The sequence below is a fragment of the Cynocephalus volans genome, chromosome 4 (genome assembly GCF_027409185.1).
Source record: "Cynocephalus volans isolate mCynVol1 chromosome 4, mCynVol1.pri, whole genome shotgun sequence".
Taxonomy (NCBI): Eukaryota; Metazoa; Chordata; class Mammalia; order Dermoptera; family Cynocephalidae; genus Cynocephalus; species Cynocephalus volans.
The window spans coordinates 105,666,487-105,684,855 of NC_084463.1; the positions used below are offsets into that span (position 1 = coordinate 105,666,487).

General features: G+C 37.3%; 1 protein-coding gene across 1 annotated transcript in view; it reads left to right on the forward strand.

Moving 5' to 3' along the window:
- The window catches only part of TRIM22 (tripartite motif containing 22), a 172,700-nt gene that overhangs the window by 115,873 nt on the left and 38,458 nt on the right, over positions 1-18,369 (forward strand). The window lies entirely within an intron of this gene.

An 18,369-nucleotide genomic window follows, 5' to 3' on the forward strand; every position in this document is an offset into this window, starting at 1 on the left:
AAAGTTAAAATCATTTCAAGTATCTTTTCAGACCATGACAGATTAGGACTAAAAATCAATATCAAACTAAATTTGGAAACTATAGAAACACATGGAAACCAAACAACATGATTCTGTATGACCTCTGGGTCAAAGAAGAAATTAAACAGAAAATCAAAAAAATTCTTGAAACTAATGAAAATAAAGACACATTTTACAAGAGCCAATGGGATATGACAAAAGCAGTAATAAGAGAAGTATATTGCAATAAATGCTCACATCAAAAGAAGAGTCTTCAAATAAACAGCCTAATGTTCCACCTGAAAGAACTAGAAAAACAAGAACAATTCAATCCCAAAATTAGTAGATGGAAAAAATAATAATAATTAACATGAGACCAAAAAAAGATTCAAAAGATAAATGAAGCAAAAAATTGCATTTTTTTCAAATGATAAACAACATACACAAACTATTAGCTAGTCTAACTAAAAAAAGAAGACAAAAGATGCAAATAAACAAAATTAAAAATGAGAAAAGAGACATTACAACTGATACCACAGAAATACAAAGAATGGTTAGAAACTACTATGAACAACCATAGGCCAACAAATTTGAAAATCTGGAGGAAATGGATAAATTTCTGGACACATAAAACCTACCAAGAGTGAACTCGGAAGAAATAGAAAACCTGAACAAACCAATAGTGATCAATGACATGAAAGAGTACTCAGCAACCTCCCAACAAAGAAAATCCCAGGACCAGATGGCTTCACTGCTGAATTTTGTGAAGTCTTCAAAGAAGAATTAGCACCAATCCTTTTCAAAGTATTCCAAAAAATTGAATCAGAGACCACTCTCCAAAACTCATTCTGTGAAGCCAGCATCACCCTGAAACCAAAATCAGACAAAGATACAACAACAAAAAAAAGAAAACTGCAAGCCAATACCCTTGATAAACATAGACATAAGAATCCTTAGCAAAATACTAGCAAACAGAATACAACAGCACATCAAAAAAATTAAATATTATCACCAAGTGGGATTTGCTCCACAGATGCAAGGAAGGTTCAACATATGCATATCAATAAATACGATACACCACACCAAAAAAATCAAGAAATAAAGTAAGCTCACTTAACTATAAATAAATTTAAACAAGGAGGCAAAAGATCTCTACAATGAGAATTATACACCACTGCTGAAAAAAATCGGAGAACAAAAAAGATGAAAATACATTCCATGTTCATGGATTGGAAAAATTAATGTTGTAAAATGTCTGTACTACCTAAAGTGATCTACAGATTCAATGCAATCCTCATCAAGACAGCACTGCCATTCTTTACAGAAATAGAAAAAAGCAATCTTAACAGTCATATGGCACAACAAAAGATCCCCAATAGCCAAAGCACTCCTGAGGGGAAAAACAAATATAGCTGAAGGTATTACACTACTTGACTTAAAATTATACTATAAAGCTATGGTATACAAACAGCTTGATACTGGAAGTAAAACAGAATCATGGACCAATGGAACATAATACAGTACCCAGAAATCAATCAAAGTACTTACTTCAACTGATCTTTGGCAAAAGCACCAAAAATGTACATTTCAGAAAGAACAGCTTCATCAATAAATGATGCTGGGAAAACTGGATATCCATATGTAGAAGAATGAAAACAGACCCACGTCTATCACCATATATCAAAATCAAGAAAAAATGAATTAAAGACTTAAATATAAGACCTGAAAATATAAAACTTTAAAAAGAAAAACATAGGGGAAATACTTCAGGATGTAGGACTTGGCAAAGACCTTATGAACAAGTTCTCAAAAACATAGGCAGCAAAAGAAGAAATAAACAATGAGATTACATGAAACTAAAAAGCTTCTTCACAGCAAAAGAAACAATCAACACAGTGCAAAGACAACCTATAGAATGGGAGAAAATATTTGCAAACTATACATCTGACAAGGCATCTAGAATATACAAGGAACTCAAGAAACAAAACAGTGAAAAATCAAATAACCTGAATAAAAAAATGGGCAAAGGAGCTGAATGGACATACAAATGGCTGACAGATACACTAAAATATGCTCACCATCACTAAATATCAGGGAAATGCACATTAAAACCTCACTGAGATATCATCTCACCCCAGTTAGACTGGATCTTATTAAAAATACTGAGAATAACAAGTGTTGGTGAGGCTGTAGAGAAAGGTGCCCCTCCTACACTGCTGGTGGAACAGTAAATTAGTACAGTCATTATGGAAAACAGTATGGAAGTTTCTTTACAACTACAGATAGACCTGCCATATGATCTAGCAATCCCACTACTGGAATTTCACCCAATGGAATGAAAATCATAATTTCAAAGGGATACCTGCACTCCCATATTTATCACAAGTCTATTAAGACTAGCCAAGAGTTGGAACCAACCTAAATGTCCATTGATGGGTGAGTGGATAAGTAAAATGTGGTATAGATACACAATGGAGTACTACAGAGCCATACAAAAAGAATGAATTTCTGACATTTACAGCAACATGGATGAACTTGGAAAAAATTTTAAGTGAATTGAACTAGGTACAGAAAGGGAAATACTGCATGTCTTCACTCATAAGTGGGAGCTAAAAAAGGGAAGGAAGGAAGGAAGGAAGGAAGGAAGGAAGGAAGGAAGGAAGGAAGGAAGGAAGGAAGGAAGGAAGGAAGGAAGGAAGGAAGGAAGGAAGGAAGGAAGGAAGGAAGGAAGGAAGGAAGGACAACCAATAACATGAACTTTCAGAAGGTGAAAACAGAACTGTAGTTACTAGAAGTGGGAAACTGGGAGGGGTAGAGGGTTATCAAAAGAACAGTTAATGGACACAAAGAATGATTATGTTTGCAATGATGAATAAGATAATTATCCCAATTTTATCATCTCTTTTCTGTAACTCATTTCATCATTATTCCTAATACAGCTTCCACCACACATTCCATATTTTCTTTTGCCCTCAGCAAGCTCCTCTACTGCTCGTTGTTTTTCACCTGGTGAAGTGTCCAAAACCTTCATTCCTGAAGGACCTTGACCTATAGTAGTCCTGCCTGAATTGGATTATCATAGTTTTCCGTTGACTTTAATTGCAGGCTATGGTAAGAATAAGAGACACTCTAAGGGATCTCCTGTATGCTAGACATACTCTTACTTAGCTCCATTGTGGAGAAGCAGTTTGACATATCCTTGTTAAACAAGATCTATTACTCCAGCCTGTATAATAACTTGCTCTTTTGCCTGTTGACTTGAAGGTGTGAGGAGCCCAAAGGGGCCAGGTAGCAGTCTTAACTTCACAAACAGTGGAATCATTGTTGTACTGGTGGGAACATTCCTGCCCTTGGTACTAAGACCACTATGCCAGAAAAGCCTAAGGTTGCTGGGACAGCAGTGAAGATTATGTTAGTGAGTCACTATGAGTAATGGTGAGTGGTGCTATTACTATTTCTACCCCTCGATTCCTGGGCACATGAATCCTGGCTATGGGAGAAACACCATATATCGAAAGCTGATTCAAAACATATTTAGCCTCCTGAAGAATTTTCTCCCAAACCTGCAAGGTATTATCACATAGTTGTCGTTGTGCTTTTACCTTGTAAGGACCGCTCCACTTTTCTATTAAGCCAACTGCTGCAGATGATGGGAAGCATGGTACAGCCAGTGAATTCGACGAGCATGGGCCCATTGCCACAGTTTGTTTTCTGTGAAGTGAGTTCCTTGATTAAGAGGCAATGCTATGCGAAATAACATGGTAGTGGATAAGGCATTCTATAACTCCAGAGATGGCAGTTCTGGCAGAAGTACTGCACACATGGGAACCAAATTTGTATCCAAAGTATCTGTTCCAGTGAGAACAAAATGCTGCCTCTTCCCTTATTCGAGCTATCCAATATAGTCAACCTGTATCAAGTAGCTAGATGGCTGATTACTCCCTGGAATGGTTTTATTGAGGGGACACAAGGATGTTCTCTACTGCAGGCAGGTTGGGCAATCAACAGTGGTTGTAGCCAGGTCAGCCTTGGAGAGTAGAAGTCCATGTCGTGAAGCCCACGCATAACCTCCATTCCTGCCATCCTAGCCATTTTGTTCATCAGCCCATTGGGCAATGACAGAAGTGGCTGGGGAAAGAGACTTACTGATATCCACAGAACGGGTCATCTATCCACTTGATAATTGAAATATCCCTTTGCTGAGGTCACTCTGTGCTGAGCATTTATGTGAGATGCAAATAACTATACATCATCACCTATTCAGAGAGGTCAATCTACATGCATTTTCCCAAGACTTTCTTGTCACCAAATTTTCCATCATGTTTTTTCCAATGCTTTGACTACCAGTCAAACTGATGAACAAAGCCTATGAGTTATGCATCTGGCCATTTCTGTTTCCAAGCAAAATGAAAAATCATGTACATGGCTAGAGATTCTACCCACTGGGAAGACTTCATTTCACAAATGTACTTCTGGGATATCCCAAAAAGAGCTGTAGTGCTTCAGCTGACTACTTCCAGGTACTGTCTTCATATCACACAGAACCATTTGTAAAACAGGCCTTAGTTTTTTTTTGTTTGGGTTTTTTTTTCGTTTGTTTGCTTTTCCTCTGACAACTGACTGTTGTAGAGAACTTTCTATAAGGCTTTAGGTGCATGCTGGGTAACAGAAGGTTATATAGTGAAGTGGAGACTGTGGGCATTTTTGCCACATGTTATTAACTTGCACCTTCAGGGTCTGCTCAGGCCCATCCTATCATTGTATACATACCACTTTTATTTGATGATGGAATGATGCTTTGCATGCCCAAATTTATGGCTTTATTGGTCAGATAATGCCCAGTTCATGATCGGCAACTACAGTCACATAGTAATGTGATGGCCCATAGCTAATCTTTCAGTCTCTACTGAGGTTCAGTAGAAGCCCAAAAACTCTTTCTCAAAAAGGGGGTAGTTATCTGCAAAGAATGGCACATATAGGGTCTTGCCCAAAACTCCAAAAATCTTTCTCATCTGCCACTGATACTTCAAGCACAACTGTATCAGCTTCATTATATGGCCCCAGTAAGAGAGCAGCTTCAGCAGGAGCCTGGACCGATTGTAGAGCCTTCTCTTTTTCTGAGCCCTACTCAAAATTAGTTGCTATTTAGGTCACTTGGTAAATGGACTGGAGTGGCCTATTTGAATGAGGAATTTGTTGCCTCCAAAATCCAAAGAGGATTCTCTAGGCGTTGTGCCTCTTTTTTGGTTGTAGGTGGGCCAGATGCAACAACTTATACTTCACCTTAGAAGGGATATTTAAATTCACCTCACAGTACTGGATCCCCAGAAATTTCATTGAAAATGCCCTGAGTTTTGTCAGATTTACGTCTTGTCCTCTTAGACACAATTGTCTTCCCAATAAGTCTAGAGTAGCTGCTACTTCTTGCTCAATGTTTCTATCAGCATAAGGCCATCAATGTAAGTGAACGGTGTGCTATCTTATGGAAGAAAGGTAATCAAGATTTCTGCAAACTAAATTATGCAATAGACCTAGAGAGTTGATATACCCCTGAGTAATGTGTATTTCTGGTGTTGGCTTTGAAAGCAGACTGTTTCTGGTGGTCTTTACTAACAAGTATTTAAAAAAAAGCATTGGCCAGATTAATAGCCACACATCATGTTCCAGGAGATATCTTAATATTCTCAACAATGAAACCACATGTGGTACCGCTGCTACTACTGCAATCTCAGCCAGGTTAAACTTACAATAATTCACAGCTATTATCCAAGTTACACTGGTCGTTTGTGCAGGTCAAATAGGTGAGTCAAATGAGGCTGTGATGGGAATCACCATCCCTGCATTCTGAAGGTCTTTGGTGGTGGCAATTCCAGCAGAAGTGGGATTTTGCTTTAGGTTTGCTATTTCTCCTAAGTGGAGTCAGTTCTTGCGGCTTTTTCTTGGCCTTTTCTACTATAATAACCCTCTCTTCACAGACTGGGAAATCAGTTTGGGGATCTGTATGTACTGAGTATGTCTACTTCAATTATGTATTCTGGAACTGAGGAAAGATTGAAGGATAGGTTTGAAGATCCACTATTAGACGGACCTGAGCTAAAACTCCAATGATTACTTGACCTCCATAATAAGGCCCTAGTCATTTTGCTTGTCCTGGAGTTAGAGTCGTTTCAGAACCATTGTCTAATAATCCCAAAAATGTTTATTTTGTTTTTCTAAATGCACAGTGACTTTGGTGAAAGGTTCACTTTGGGAATGCTGAGGAAAAGATTAACAGTATAAATATTTGTCAGTGCAGTGAGTGTTTCCTCAAGAGGACTAAGCCTTCTCTTCAGGAGGTGCTACACATGTAAAATAGCTCAAGTCTGGAAATTGTCTGGGAAGCTTGATGCTCTGCTTTTATGACTCAAGTTAGACTTTTGTTCAAATAACCTAAAACACTTCTGCTTATACATATTAAATACAGATTTAGTAGGCATGTCATCTATCTATTCTAGTAACACTATGATCAAGTAGCCAACACTATAGGTGTACACAAGTCAAACTATTCTGATTGCAGCTTTGACTCTGCTCTTTATCATAATAACACCCTTACCTCACCTGTGTCATTTATATGCCCCAATTTAGCCCCTTGCTCTGATTATCCTCATCGCATCTAGGTTTCCCAGTTCAGTGTGAGCAGTTACCACTGTAATTTCTAACTTACAGAGAAAAGTGATCTCAGAGCCCTTCAAGGATGCTGGGGTTCCCCCTTAGAGTCTTGGTGAAAGGTGTGTTTTCTGAATCTTCCCAGGGTGTGTTAGGATGTCTGAAATAACAAACCTAGTATAACATTACAATCTTTCTTAGATTTTGAATCCTTTTATCTACAGTATACCAAGGCAGGTCTGACATTTCATCTTCATTTAGTGTAAGACATTTTTTGATCCAGGTTTCTACCATTCAACCAAAGTGTTTGAGCTCTCTCTAATCCCCTGAGCTGCAACCACTAATTTTCATTTAGTGGTTCTACATCAGTAAGTTTGTCCTGATTCAACTTTATGTTTTTCAGCCATTGTGCTATAACCTTAATATCCATTTCCACAGATATTTCCTGGTTTTCCATTCATATAAATTGGGAAATCATGTGGTTATTTTGGAGTGTATCATACCTCCTCACAGGTCACACTTTGTACCTCACCTTTGGACCTGCTGGCACTTGTGTGTAATAGCAAAGAGGGGTAGTGGGGAGGGTTCTGAGGAGAATCTGACATTTTACCAGGCAGCTACCTCAGAATACACCGTTACAGTTTCCTCAAAAAAAGCAAAGTTAATCTTCTGAGATAGAGGTGGAGGGGATCCTCTTAATGGATCCTTGCCTTTTGATTAGGAGAATCTAGTAGTGACATTTCAAGTGTATCTGTTAACCCCAAATGGCATGGACTATCACTGTTCTCTTTAAACACGCGCGTGTGAGGTATGATTGCCATACAAAATGCTGTATCTATTTAATGTACACAACTTGATGAGATTGGAGAGCATGATACAATCATAAAACCATCACCATAATCAATGCCACATATATATCTATCATCTCCAAAAGTTTTCTCCTGCACCCTCTTTGTTTGGTGATAAAAGTATTTAAAATAATATCTATCTTTTTAGCAAATTTTTAAGTCAGTGAATATAAAGCATAGGAATTATTGAGCTAATGTGACTTTAACAAAAAAAAAGAAATGCATAAATCAGCTTGCCCTGAGGAACGACCTCCAAAGAAGGGCAGCAAAACTTAGCATTTTATAATTATAAAAACGTGAAGAATCAAAGAAGGGAGAGAAGAGAGCAGTCCCTCTCTAATCCCTACATGTGTTTTTCTGTTGGTTGTACATGATGTAGAGGTTTGGAATTGTTACTAGATTTCATCCTACCTGCATGGACCTACAGTAAGGGTTACAAGAAGCATTCTAGGTCATTTTATTACTTTTCTGGTGTTATCATGCTTGCTTTTAAGTAAAAATAGTCTTGTGAAAATGGTTTCCAAGACATGAAACATGACTACTGACTTATCCCAAATCTCCCAAGGCACTACAATTTAACTGACATGGTTAGAAGGGAGTTTTTAGTTATCACCTTTCTCTATGACTCAAAATTATTTTAAGAATATATATTTGAGTACTTTCAAAATGATCACCTCTGTTTCTAGTAATAGAATAACAATTAAAATCACAGGTATGTTTTTATAAATCATCCACTTATAAAATAAATATTTCAGTAGTGTAAACTATTTTTTATCATCTTCATAACTGCCTGTTCTTATGATTATAATAGCCTCTGTAATATAACCAAACATACTAATTAAAAGGTGATTTGATTTTTTTTTTCTTATTTCTGTAGTAATTCTATCTCACTGAAAATCCTTTGTTTATTTGCTCAACTGTAGGAAATTATTGTCTGCAGCAATATAGAAAGAGTTAAGAGTACTTGGATTTGTCAACAATACTGTAGGTCAATTTTTTTTTTTTTTTTTTTTTTTTTTTTTTTTCCCCTGGTTAGCCTCATGCTTTTCAGTGGGCTAATAGACCATAGTAGTCCTCAGGAAAGAGAAGCCTGTTCCTCTGTTTCAGTGAGACAGGAGGGAATTGTTTCCACAGTGGTTGTTCATAAAAGGCTTGTCCAGTCCTCTAGAGATACTCTTGAGAACATTCCTCTTGAGTAAATACTATACTTTGAATTGCCAGTTTTTAGGGTAAATGTATGTTTTATGTCATAACAAATGGACAATTTTTTTCAAAGTGGATTTTCCATTTTTCGTTCTCATAAATCAGAGAGGAAAAGAAGGTTGTATGGAGTATGGTGGTTAATGCTGAGACACGCAGTAGATTTAGTTTTTGCTGTAATCTTTATTTATTTTATATACCTTATTGACAATAGGAGGAGGAAGGGGCTCACTGTGTCAATGTGTTTGTGTGGAGTGCTTCGCATGGTGAAGGCCAGGTGATTGTGATGGCCAGAGGAGAAGAGATCCCTCGTTCAAGGGCCTCTTCTCTGTCCAGTGCTTCTTCCCTTCCTGTGCCTCCCACAAACACCGTGGCCAGTCTTCTACCCTTGACTCTACTTAAATCTTGGATTTGACTCCACAATCTATGGCCTAGAGAACTAAAGGTTCCTTTTGGACTCTGTGAGGTGTTTGCATGAGGTGCAAATTCTTCTGGAATGGGAAGACGGACATCTGTTTGGCAATAGAGGGTATAAAAGCTGGCTCTGAGTCATTCTTTATCTTTGCATCTTTGAACTTTCTTTCTTCCTTCTTTTTCTCCACCGTTGGTCCCTGCTTGAAGACAGGACAATTTACACCTTTCCCCTGTGTTTTACAGTTTTTGTTTTTGTTAAACATCAGCAGTATCTCTGTTCTTTCCTCCATTTGTGCCAAAACTCAAACCTCAGTACACATCATGCATTTCTGAGTAGACTGAGCTAGGGAAGCGTTGGATTAGAAAGCCTTAGGTTACTGTATAATTTGAAAATTCATGCTATATGGAGGAGCCGGTATTTTTGATTTTGACTTGCAGGAGAGTATAAAGACTTTACTGGGAAGTGTAGGAGGGAATCAGAAGCCTCAGAAATAGGGGACAGGGGATGGGGATGATATACTGGGAATTTCATCAGGCAGAGAGAAACAAGGGAGAAATTAGAGTGTCAGTGTATCAGAAAACCTGAGCCAAAAGAAAACCTGAATGCATCATGCTCCTTCTCCCGCCACTCAACATTTATCTTCAGAGATGACTACATTTTTATGCTCCACATTTCAGTTTATTATTTTTCAAAAGCCAGAAATAACAAATCTTCCTTGGGGCTCTGTACGCCCCCTCAGTCCCTGTATTTCCTATTGGAGAGGAATCCAAAGAAAGTTCTCCCACTTTGGGTCTATGATTTTTAAATATTTCCATGGTTAAACACTATAGGTTCTAGAAAGTAATGCAATTAGCATATGTTAGTGTAAAAAGATCAAACAACAGGCGTTGATGTAATTTTCTGAGTAAACCTCAGGAAAAAAAATGAAGCTGTGAAAAATAATTGGTTAAGATTTTCAAAGGGGATCATAAAAATGTTAACCATGCCAGAACCATAGCAGAGTTTCATTATGTACCACAGCAGTTATGTTAAGTGCAACACCACTAACAGAACCATCATTATCATTGGTATGTTCAGTAAAATTGAAATTATATCTACAGCTATGTGACTGTATATCTTTCTGTTTAAATATCACTGCCTATATAGAACACTTTGAAATAGGTTTGAGACAATAAAGAACAAAATAGATAGGGTCTCCTCATGCTTTCATGAAACATATTTCAGTGCAGATCTGGGTGGGGAGAGATACTCAATGATGCTACTACATGATAACAAAGACGAAAAAGGAAAACTTGACAGCTCTAAGAATGCAATTTGTATAAAATTCAGGTAAGCATCATTTTATTGGAAAACATCATGAATCTCTTAGTTAATATAAACTTCACTCATACCCAGGAAATTGAAATTTTCAATGTGTTTCCTTGTGCCTGAGTAAAAAATAATGTATAAGCCAGGATTACTTTATTATTCTGAGAGTAATGAACAATAACAAAATATCTATTCTTAAAATAACACACATGGATTTCTCAGTCACCCTCCATGTCTTATGTCAGTTAATGGATGAAGATCACCGTGCTCCACAATGTCAGTCAGGGAACCATGTTGTGGAGGCTCCATCATTTGCAGTGGCACCGTCCGAAACATGCAGTCAGAATAAGAATAAGATAGACAACAGGTCAAAAAAGTATCAAATTTTTCAGTGCTATTGTCTAATTGATGGTGTAAAAACAACCAAGCTTTTTCCTAAAGAAATGGCACAAAGTGAAAAAGTATGGAGGCATGAGTGTGACTCAGTGAAAAGTTATACTTGGACAGCACCATCTATAAACCTCCCTTTTCTCTTCTTCCTCCTTAGGCACTGAGTAACATGACACTGACACAGTTTGACCCCTGTTAATTTCTAGAAGCCTTTCTCTTCTAGCCTGCCTGAATAAAGAGCAGAAACTGGTCACTAACTGAAGGAAGACTTAATGAAGTTGTGGAAAGATTTTCTCAAGGTGCTCACACTGAAGATCTTATATTAATTTAATATTTACTGTTCACAATGACAGATACTAATACTCAGCCTGTCGACCCCAACTTGCAGAGCTTTATATCTAGGAATCTTTCCCATCAGACTGTATTGCAAGAGGTTAGGTCACAAGTCTTTCTGGATCATTACTTTATCCATAATGACTTGTTGGGCCTGAATATAAGATAAGCCTGTGTAATAATTACAGTTATGAATTGAAATTCTGAGAGCTCAGACAAGCTGGAGAATGCATAGTTGTAATTCACATTCTTCTTATTCAAATAATGTTGCTGCAGTAAACTGGGGTAGGAATGAGGATGCAGTGATTGAGTGCAGGTGGCTGGCACTGGCCCTAGAACACACTGAAGCATTGACCTCCCCAGGGGTTAATGCTCTGTAAGTTCCTGTTTTGCTTCCTGTCTTTGTTTCCTTTCACTTCTGAGAACTTAACTTTGTTTTCTCACTCAGTTCTGTTGGGGAAGTCCCTTGTAGAGACCAGGCCTCTGGCTTGTTGAGTGAATCTTGTCCACACCGGCACCTGCCTTGCCTTCACTCTTCTCCATTGGTTCAAGACTCATCCACTTTGGTCTGAAGGAGTATAATGTGGTTTGTGGGGTCAAAGGGCAGGAAGCTTTGGGAAGAAGACTGAATGTGCTTGAGTGAGTTGTGGTTCTGAAGCTGCACTGAATTAACAAAAAGAGTCACATTATAGGCTGTCTGCTGAGATGGGAGGGGAGCGGAGCATTGGGTTTGAAGGAAAAGTGACCTTTTAAGAAGGGAAGTTTGAAAAAGCAAAGAGACTGTCTCATTTTCTGGAAGGACCATTATTTCTTCAGCCTGAATTACCCACTTTCCTTCCTATTCGGTAGTTTCGGTTTTTCTGCCTCACCAGCATCATAACACTCTTGTTCAAAGGCAGAAATTTCCTTCTCTTTCCCCCCAGAGAAGCCAGTGAAGTGGAGCCCTGTTTTCTCTTTTAATCAAGAGACCTCCTGGTGAGGTCCAACAGGTATGAGAGCCCCTATCTGGATCTATGTGTGGGGGAAGGAGCCTTAGGGGCTATATTAGTCCGCTCCTGCTGCTTTTAATAAAACACCTGAAACTGGATGATTTATAAAGAAAACAAAATGTATTGCTTATAGTTTCTGAGGTTGGAAAGTCCAAAGTCCAAGGAACACATCTGGTGGTGGCGACTGTGACCCTTCACATTGCAAGATGGTGGAAGCAGAGAGAGAAAGAGAGAGAGCTCCTCATGTGTTTTCCTTTTAAAGCCCTCAGAACCATACTCCTGACCACCATTGTTAATGCATTCACTACAGCAGGGTCCTACAATCTCATCACCTCCTCAAGGCTCCACCTTTCAATTACTATAATAGGATTTCCCACCCTCAGCAGTTACAGTGGGTATTAAGTTTTGGGGGGACATTTAACCCAAGGCAGGGGCTCTGCCAGGGATAAGACCTTGTTGAGGTTTATCACACAGCTCCCGTCCTGGTTAACTCTAGGATGATGGTCACAACCAAGCTGATAAATTATCAGCCCCTTGCCCTGAGTGATAAGAGAGGCTGGATTGTCTGACTGCTGCCCATCTCTGCAGCTCCCCTGTGGTCACTTGTCTCTCCAGTGATGTAGTTACAGGGAACTTGTCTTCCTGAGTTTCCACGGCTTACTCTTTCCTCAGTAGCACCCCATGGCCCTCTCATGTTCTTTCCTGCTTCAGAACTTGTTCTTCATCTTAGATGCATCTCTTCATTATTATGTTCTCAGGTACAGAGCTAAGAAATGGAATTGGTAATTTGCTGTAACGAGCACCCTCTTGACCTTACCTCTGAGCACTTCATATTTTGGTTCCTATGTTTCATAAATCTGATATGTACTTTCCTTATTTCCATATTTCACAGGTCAAGGTTAGTGTCTTTCTGTGTGTCTGTTCTTACAACTGGGTAAGGTCCTTGTCTAGTATTATTAATTGTCTACTCAAGACTAGTACAGGATACAATGAATATGAGGAAAGGTATATGTAGAAATTTTTAAAATATTTCTTTATTTACTTTATAAGAACAAGAGCCTAGAGCTGTAATGGAAAAATTGTATTAATATCTGTTCAACATGTAATAAATATTAAGTACCTACAAGAGATTGTATTCTGGACCAGGGGACAGAAAGTAAACAAATAGTAAAGATGTAATGCAATATGCACAAATGTGGCAATTACTATGGGATAAATGTAAAATAAACAAAGGAACAGCAACAGACTACAATAGGGCGGAATATCTGTAGTACCCTTGTAAAGGGCTTTGCAATTTTAAGTAGACTCCAGGTTACATCTCAATGTAGGAAAGAGACTTTCCTCAGAGGCATCAGTGAAATAATAGATCCGAGAGGTGTTTTTGTCCAGAGTGATTAAGAAACATAAAAGAGACCAGTGTGGGTTGGAGAGGCAAGCACAGGGAGAGAAACAGGGGGTGAGTTCAGATGAGGCAGTGAGAGGGGATTTGAATGTGGACTTGATAGACCTCAGTGAGGACTGGCTCTCACTGGATGACTTGGATTTGAGTAGAAGAGGGACAAGATTGATGTCTGCACTAAGAGGATTGCTCTGGCCAATGGTGGAAGAACAGGGATGAGAGCAGACTGTGTGGGCCCAGTGGTAGCATCAGGGAGGCTAGTGGGGAACTCTTCCTGGAAGCCAGATAAGTGATTCAGGTGGCTGAGACCTAGCTTGAAAAGAGTGCCTAGAGGGTTTTGTAATGAATTAATAGAAGGGAAGATACTAAATTAGCTTTATGAAAACGGCTCTTAGTTACCAAATGAGTTATGCAAAACCTATTGGCCAGAGCTAGAGCTCTTGTGAAAAGTATCATTGATGTGGGGATTATTAAGCCCTGAACTTTATTTAAGGGGTGGTTGAAAAGGAAGCTCTGAGTATAGAGGAACGGGGAATAATAGCAATGTTTCTGGATGGAAGAACAGAACCTACTTGAATAAGACCTACTTTTGTGACATTGAGAGTTCCTGACCCAGGGACAAATGGAAGTTTGAATGGTTTTGACTAAACCCCTCACAATACTTAAATATATGTATATATAAAATAATCGAAGCATATTTATTGTATGTATCTATGGAATACAGATTTATATTTTCATACATGTATATAATGTGTGATGATCAAATCAGGGTAATTAGCATATTCATCATAGCAAAAAATTGTAATTTGTGATAAGAGCATTTGAGTTCCTCTCTTCTAGCCAATTGAGAACATACAATAAATTATAGTGAATTATATATGCCTAGCACTACTGTAGCAGTGAAATTTATTTTTCCCATAGAGCTGTAATTTTGTATTCATTAACCAACCTTTCCCTAGCTCCTAACCCCCTCTGCTTCGCATCCTCTAGTAACCATAGTTCTACTCTCTAGGGCCGAGCCCGTGGCGCATTTGGTAGAGTGCTGCGCTGGCAGCGCGGCGACGCTCCCGCCGCGGGTTCGGATCCTATATAGGACTGACGGGTGCACTCACTGGCTGAGTGCCGGTCACGAAAAAAACGACAAAAAAAAAAAAAAAAAAATACTCTTCAACTTATCTATTTATTTTTTAGTTCTTACATATGACTAAGATCATGTGATATTTATCTTTCTGTGCCTAACTTGTTTCACTTAACATGATGTCTTCCAGGCTCATCCATGCATCTTTCTCCTGGCCAAGTAATATTCCATTGTGTAAATATATAAATTTTCATTATTCATTCATGTTTCGATGGACACCTAGGTTGACACCATATGTTGGCTATTGTGAATAGTACTGCAATTAAAATGGGGGTGCAGATATCTCTTAAGCATGCTAATTTTCTTTTCTCTGGATAAGTATGCAGCAGTGGGATTGCTGGATTATATAGGAGTTCTATTTTCAGTTTTTTGAGGAACTTCCATACAGTCTTCCATAAGGGTTATACTAATTTATATTCCCATGAACAGTGTGTAAATCTTCCCTTTTGTCTACATTCATAGAAGTTTTTTTTTTTTTTTTAAATGTTTTTTATAATTGCTTAACTGGCATTTCACTCTGTCATTTCAAACTTTAAAGGTTTAGTAGAATTCAGCAGCATAGTTATTCAGACCAGGGTTTTTCTTTCTTGGGAGACAAATTATTACTGATTCAGTCTTTTTATTTGTCATTGTTTTTTTTTTTGGAGGGGGGGGTTCTATTTCTTCTTGGTTCAGAATTGCGGGATTGTATGTGTCCAGAAATTTGTCTGTTTTTCTGGGTTGTCCAATTTGTGGGTGCATAGTTGCTCATAATAGTTAATAGTTTCTAACAATTCTTTATACTTCTGTGGTATTGCTTGTAATATCTCCTTTTTCATTTCTGATTTTATTTGGTTCTTCTCTCTTTTTTTCTTAGTCTAATTAATGGTAGTCAATTTTGTTTATCTTTTTAAAAAACCTACTTTTGGTGTTGGTGATTTTTGTATCTTTTTTTGGTGTCTTTCATTTAGTTCTGCTTTAATCTTTATTGTTTCATCTGCTAATATTGGAATTGGATTGTTTTTAGTTTTCTAGTTCCATTGAGGTACAATGTTACGTTGTTTATTTGAAATCTTTCAGTTTTTTGATGTAATCACTTATTTCCATAAACTTCCATCTTAGTTCCACTTTTGAACTACCCAATAGGTTTTAGTATGTTGTGCTTTGTTTTTATTTGTTTTAAGAAATTTTTAAAATTACTTCTTCTTTTTTTAGCTGAGCCACTTGTCATTCACAAGCATGTTGTTTAATTTTCATATATTCGTGCATTTTCCAAAATTTCACTTGTTATAAATGCCTGATTTTATTCCCTTGTGGTCTGAAAAGATATGTGATACCATTTCAATTTTTTAAAAATTCGTTGAGACTTAATTTGTAGCCTAGTATGCTGTGTATCTTGGAGATAGTTTGTGCTGATGAGAACAATGTGTATTCTGCATTTGTTAATTAAATGTTCCACAAATGTCTGTATAGTACATTTTGTGTATAGTTCAAATCCAGTGTTTCTTTGTTGATTTATTGTCTAGATGATCTGTTTAATGCTCAGAGAGGGGTGCTGAAATTCCCGACTATTACTGTATTGGGAGTCTAATTCTCCTTTCAGTTCCAATAATAATTTCTCTATATATCTGGGTGCTCTAATGTTCAGTAATTATAAGTTTACAATTGTTATATCCTCTTGCTGAATTGACCTCTTTGTTATTATACAATGTCGTTCTTTGTCTTTTTTTATACTTTTTGGTCTAAAGTGTATTTTATCCGAGTACAGCTAGTTCTGCTCATTTTTGGTTTCCATTTGCATGGAATATATTTTCCATCTCTTCACTGTGACTCTATGTGTGCCTTTCCGGGTGATGTGAGTTTCTTGTAGGAGTATAGAGTTGAATTTTGTTTTTTAATCCATTTAGCTAGTGTCTATCTTTTAAATATGGGAGTTAACCTATTTACATTCAAGGTAGTTATCAAAAGATGGTACCTTATCACAATATTGTAATTGTTTTATGGTTGTTTTATATATCTTTTATTCCTTTCTTTCTCTTTAATTGTTAGTATGTGTTATTTGCTGGTTTTTTGGTGATAAGATATATATTTTTTTCTCTTTCTCAATTGCATATCTGCTCTGCCAGTGAGTTTTATTCTTCTCTATGTTATGATAATGGTAGCTATCATTCTTTCTCTTCCAGATGAAAGATTTTCTTAAGGATTTCTTGTAGGGCTTGTCTAGTGGTGATTAATTCATACAGTTCTTGTTTGTCCAGAAAGGAAACTATAGGCATACAAACATTCATATTATGGGTGTTCAAGAAATTTACCTCATTGTTGCTGAGGGTTCAATGGACAAGCAAACCTACGTACTAAAGATGTTTCTCATGCTCCTCACTTCTCACTCTATACATTAACTATAATTGACTTCAACCACTTCCTTTACTTCAATACCAACATATGTGTAGTTGATTTCCAACTCTCTACTTTTACTCAGATTTGTCACTGAAGTGCAGTTTAATATATTCAGTAGTGAAGAAGCCACAAATACTAGCACAGTAGGATGTCTAATATGTAACACAAACCACACTGTTTTCTTACTTATACCCCTTCCACAATGTTACCAATATTCACTTAGTCATTGTCCTAAAAAACTACAATACTTACTCCAAACTCTTTCTCTACCAGCCCAGTTTAATGTGCACCCCTAATGGTCTTTAGCTATCTACTCTTCTTTATTACCACAGATGTTGTTTTATTTGTTTGAGCAATCATGTACCAATAAACATGCTCTCCTTTCCCCCATACTTTCTTCCTCCATGTAAATTTTCTTGAAGAACAGAACCAGTAGCTGGGTGTACACACACACTCACACACACACAGGTTTTGATGTTTGCATTAGTTTTTTTTTTTTTTTTTTTTTTTTTTCCATGTTGTAGATTACACAAAACAAACGAAATTAGATTAAATGGTAAAAAAAGGATTTGGGGGAGGGCAGTTATAACAATTGTGATAGGTAAATTTTGAAGCTCAAACTTGTCATGAGGGTATGGTCTATGTCTTTCTCCAAATTCTGTTTATTCCCTCTACATTGACTTTATTCTATGCACATCAAGAAATGTGAATATCTTGATAGAAACCCAAGTAGAAATGAGAATTTTACTTCCTCATTTTAATGACACAGTTATGAGGTTTACATGGCAAATGTTTACATGGATCAGATGCCCATTTTAATAAAAGCATCACAGAGTTATTGTTGGAATTAAGTTAATTGTACATACTAATTTTCCTATGGTTGAGTGACATACAATCCTGGCAATGCTAGGATACACACATATGAAGAAGAGAGGTGGTGAAACTATAAGTAAGCTATGGAAGATTTTAAAATGGCCCAAACTGTTAAGGGACTTCCCTATCCAGACATAGATCCATCCAAGGTGGGAAGAAAACTTAATGTATTGATGAGATTGAGCATAACTTCTATTCAGTCTTAGATATCAACTGGAGATACATAGACACACAGAGGAAACCTAGGATGCCATGCTTAAAAATTACATTTTATTTTTCTTCAAACTCAGTACAGACATAAGCAGCCATAGGGAAGTAACTAAATAAAGAAACAAAAACAAACTTCTTGGGGAAAAGGGGAATGCAATGAGAACCTAGAGAAACAATATATTACAAAAATATATAGTTTACAACCAAAATTTATGAGACATGCAAAGAAACAAATAGAAGGGATA